Below are 5,000 nucleotides of genomic sequence, written 5' to 3' on the forward strand. Positions count from 1 at the left end.
GCTTTGGCTCCTGTAACAGAGATTACACTGTCGTCTGCAAGTTGTCTTATCGTGCATGAATTTGCCAGACATTCGTCGATGTCATTTACATAAAAGTTGTAAAGAAGGGGGCTTAAACATGAGCCCTGGGGAAGACCCATGTAGCTAATGCGAAAAGTTGCCAAATCGCCGTGCGTAAAATGCATGTGGTTTTCGGACAACAAATTGTGCAAAAAATTGTTCAAAATTGGAGAAAATCCTTGTCGGTGAAGTTTACCCGAAAGAATGTCAATAGAAACGGAATCAAAAGCCCCCTTAATGTCCAAGAACGCAGACGCCATTTGTTCTTTGCGAGCATACGCCAGCTGAATATCTGTTGAAAGCAACGCAAGACAATCATTCGTCCCTTTGGCGCGGCGGAAGCCAAATTGAGTATCTGATAGTAGACCATTTGATTCGACCCAATGGTCTAAACGACGGAGTATCATTTTTTCCATCAATTTCCGGATACAGGATAGCATTGCAATCAGCCTATAAGAGTTGTGATCAGAAGCTGGTTTCCCTGGTTTTTGGATGGCGATCACCTTCACTTGCCTCCAATCCTGCGGTACAGTGTTTTGCTCCAGGAACTTATTGAACAAGTTCAACAAGCGCCTCTTGGCATTGCCGGGTAGATTCTTCAACAAGTTGAATCTGATTCTATCTAACCCAGGCGCGTTATTGTTACAGGGCAGGAGCGCAACTGAAAATTCTGCCATCGTAAAAGGTGATTCTATCGCGTCGTGGCCCGGAGACGCACCACGAACAATATTTTGCTCAGGAACAGAGTCCGGACATACTTTCCTGGCAAAATCAAATATCCACCTACTTGAAGACTCCTCGCTTTCGTTGACCGTTACGCGATTCCGTATTCTTCGGGCTGTGTTCCAAAGAGTGCTCATCGATGTCTCCCTCGACGTCTCGTTCACGACCCGACGCCAATATCCGCGTTTCTTTGCTTTAGCCAAGCTTTTAAGCTTGGTATCAAGCTCCGAATACCGTCAATAGTCGCCAGGTATACCTCCCATTCTGGTAGGCCAAAAACGCGTCGGATCTTTGCGTGTAGACATCGGAGCACTCTTGGTCCCACCACGGAGTGGGAGGCCGTTCTTTAATCGTTACGCCGGGATATTTCTTCGTTTGGGCTTGCAACGCGGCGTCGAGAATCAAGCCCGCGAGGAGGTTGTATTCTTCAAGTGGTGGATGATGTTGAATCGAATCGACCGCTTTTGAAATCATTTCCTCGTATAACTTCCAATCGACATTCCGTGTGAGGTCATACGGAATGTCAACTGGTCGCATGCGAGTTGACCCATTATTATTTGAAATAAGAATAGGCAAATGGTCGCTACCGTGAGGATCGAGGATTACCTTCCATGTGCAATCCAACCGTAGCGACGTCGAATATAAGGATAGATCCAGAGCGCTTGGGCGCGCTGGAGGTTTCGGGATACGTGTCATTTCGCCGTTGTTTAAAATAGTCATGTCGAAGTCATCGCAAAGGTTATAGATTAAAGAGGACCCCAAGCAACGCCATGAGAGTTGAAGTCTCCCAAAATCAAACGTGGCGAGGGAAGAAGTTCTATTAAATCAAAGAGCAGCCGTTGCCCAACCTGTGCTCTGGGAGGAATATATATTGAGGCAATACAAAGCTCTTTACCTTGTATTGTCATTTGACATGTGACAACTTCGATGCCTGGAATCGAGGGGAGGTTAATACGATAGAAAGAATAGCACTTTTTAATCCCTAAAAGTACTCCTCCATATGGGGTGTCTCGATCAAGGCGAATTATATAAATCACGGAAGTTGAGATCAATATTTGAAGAAAGCCAAATTTCACAAAGGGAAAATGCATCGCATTTGTTTTTATTTATCAAAACTTTAAACGAATCAATTTTTGGTAAAATACTTCTACAATTCCACTGTAAGACAGAGATAGAATCCTTCATATACGCAGTTGAATTAGGCATCGAAGGATACAATCGCTGCAAGGAGGGGCCATTGGGCAGTCAACTGCTTCAAAAATGATCTAACTGTTTGGAGAAATGCTGTAAGAAAAATTTTAATTGGATCGGGTACATTGAAAGTTTAAAAAATCAAGTCCACAATGTCAAAAAATTTCACTAATCCAGTTTTTGTTTCATCAACTGGATGTGCAAAAGGAACAACTGGGGTTTTAGATGTTCCTGGCAGTGCTGCGAACTCCTTCTGGGACTTTAAATTTGCAAGCCCAGGAGGAGTTTGCTTCGGTTTTTCCGCAGCACTGTTTGGTTTGCTTGTAACTTTCATTTCACTTTGAGAAATCTTAGGACCTTTTCTGGGAAGTTTAGGAGAGGAAATATTTTTCCTCTTTCTAGACTCCCCAGGATTGGCGTAAGATGTTCCCGCTGGTGAATCGTCAGAATCGGTTTCATCAAAGGACAACAGATCATAAGGGTTTGATGTAATGGGAGAAGTGGTAACGGTCTTCTTCAGCATCTCAGCGTAAGAACGCTTCGAACGCTCTTTGAGAGACCTCTTTATTTTATCCCTGCGCTGCATATACACCGCACAGTAGGCGGCGGTGTGGCCCAACTGCCTACAATTCAGGCAGTTCATGACGCGAGGCACATATAATCGCACAGGGAGACGAACCCGGTGGATCGAGACGTGGCTTGGTAGCGCTGACCCGGCGAACGTAACTCGAAACGAGTCTGACGGGGTGTATACTGTTTCGCCACCGATGATCGATGCTGACCGCAATTGCTTGCAGTCGAGCACCTTTACATCGGGACAGGTTTTGTTTTTAAAGCACCCTTTGGCACCTGCCAGTATACACTCGACGGACAGACTCGAATCGGTTATGACACCGTCGATCTCCACGTCTCGTGCGGGTATGTAAACGCGATACTCGCGTGTGAAGAGCTTAGAGCAAGCTATATCGTTGGCCTCTTTCAGGTTACTGACCACGACACGGAGCTTGTTAGGCCGGACCTTGGAAATTTCGGTCACGGCCTTGTACCCCTTCGTCAGGTCTTTAGAAATCTGCAAGAGGTTCAACTGTTTCGATTTCGATCCCGCCTTTGGCCGAAAATAGACAGTATAGCTGCCCTGGGCTCCGTCTGGGTAAAGCCTGGGGCGAGGGGGGACTGGAGAATGAACAGGGGAGGGGGTAACAGAAGGGTCAGGGTCAGAGGGGTTCGGGGATGGTGGCGCGGGAGGCGAGGGATCTACATCCATCCCGCTAAGTCTAGCGCACTAGCGCCGACAAGAGCACGTACCTTTTTACTTCTCCCTTCCAGTAAGGTTGGTTGTCCGATCGTTCGAAGTTGCAGCCGTTACAGCCAGCAGCACCAATACAGCAGCACCGAACAGCCACCAGCAGCGAGCCAGGTGTGAGATCACTCCACACAGCGATACAACTCACTGTCAACTGATGGCTTCTTCTTTTTCCTCTTTTGTGTCTCGTCCACTGCTGTAGCACAATTCAGCCAGCAGCCAAATCGGCTTACGCACCAGCTGGTAGTCACGATGCGAAACAGTTGCACAAAGGCGCGACCTTGAACCCGGATTTATTTCACTCGACTAGGCAAACAATGCCAACACTTGTTCACACGTCTTTTGTTTTGTATTCTATCGGAGCGATCACCGATCACACGTCCGATACTGATGCGTGTTCGGCACAGAATGATTTTGAAAGGTTAATCGAACTTAATTCTCGAACCCGTTTTATGACATTGTATTTCCATCACATGTCCCAGAATAATAATCCTTCTTCGAATATTCCAAATCGTGTCGACTTATCAAATACTTCTGATTCTACTGTGTTTTTCGATACGTCCATGATAGAAGAAACTCGTGGAATCCCGGATCATTTACGCGTGCAGCAGATCCCCAAAATTTTTTCCAATAAATATCGAAACATCAACTGCGACAATATGTTCTACACTGACGGATCACTTCTTGATGGGTCCACTGGCTTCGGTATCTTCAATAACAATTTAATCGTCTTCCATAAGCTTGATAATCCTGCTTCTGTTTACGTCGCAGAATTGGCTGCAATTCAGTACACCCTAGGGATTATCGAAAAAATGCCCACGGACATCTTTACGGACAGTCTCAGTTCCATTGAGGCTCTTCGATCGATGAAAGATGTTAAGCACTCTCCGTATTTCCTGGGGAAAATACGGGAACATCTGAGTGCTTTATCCGAAAAATCTACTCAGATTACCTTAGCGAGGGTCCCTTCTCACTGCTCGATACCGGGCAATGAGAAAGCGGACTCTTTGGCTAAGGTGGGCGCAACAAACGGTGATATTTATGAAAGACCAATTGCTTATAATGAATTGTTCGCAGTTGGCAAAATGCTTGGACCAGAGGGGAATTGGGAAGGTGGTTACATTCCATAATCCCCAAGGTATCGACGAACCCGTGGTTCAAGGGGTTGGATGTAGGTCGGGATTTCATTTGCGTGATGTCCCGGCTTATGTCCAATCACTATAGATTTGACGCGCAACTCCGTCGTGTTGGGCTCGGGGAAAGTGGTATCTGTGCCTGTGGTGAGGGTTATCACGACATAGAGCATGTGGTTTGGTCATGCCCTGTACACCGTGACGCCAGGTCTAAATCAATAGCTTCCCTGCAGGCCGAAGGTAGGCAGCCGGCTGTTCCTGTTCGTGATGTCTTGGCGAGCCGTGACCTATCCTACATGTCCCTTATATACGTTTTCCTGAAATCCATCCACGCCCCAGTTTAATCCTATTCCCTTCCGCCTACATCCAACCAAACGACAAGAACACGTTAAGACCCCGGATCCGGAAACAGCAACTAGACCCGCACGATACTCTCAGGTCCCGAGGGAGGCAACCCAATATGCCAGTCCGTAAGATCTTGGCCCAGCAGCGGAACATATTCAATATGCTGCTTACCTATGGCGATGGAAAACCATCAAACAACAAATCAGTGCTTTTAATGCAAAACATTCTAGCTTTAAGTTAGATTT

At 46.5% G+C, this 5,000-nt stretch overlaps 1 protein-coding gene across 1 annotated transcript in view; it reads left to right on the forward strand.

Annotated features, from left to right (window-relative positions):
• The window catches only part of LOC129717083 (GATA zinc finger domain-containing protein 14-like), a gene marked incomplete at both ends in the record, with an annotated part of 9,450 nt that overhangs the window by 3,392 nt on the left and 1,058 nt on the right, over window positions 1-5,000 (forward strand). The window lies entirely within an intron of this gene.

This window comes from Wyeomyia smithii, chromosome 1, assembly GCF_029784165.1.
Source record: "Wyeomyia smithii strain HCP4-BCI-WySm-NY-G18 chromosome 1, ASM2978416v1, whole genome shotgun sequence".
Taxonomy (NCBI): domain Eukaryota; kingdom Metazoa; phylum Arthropoda; class Insecta; order Diptera; family Culicidae; genus Wyeomyia; species Wyeomyia smithii.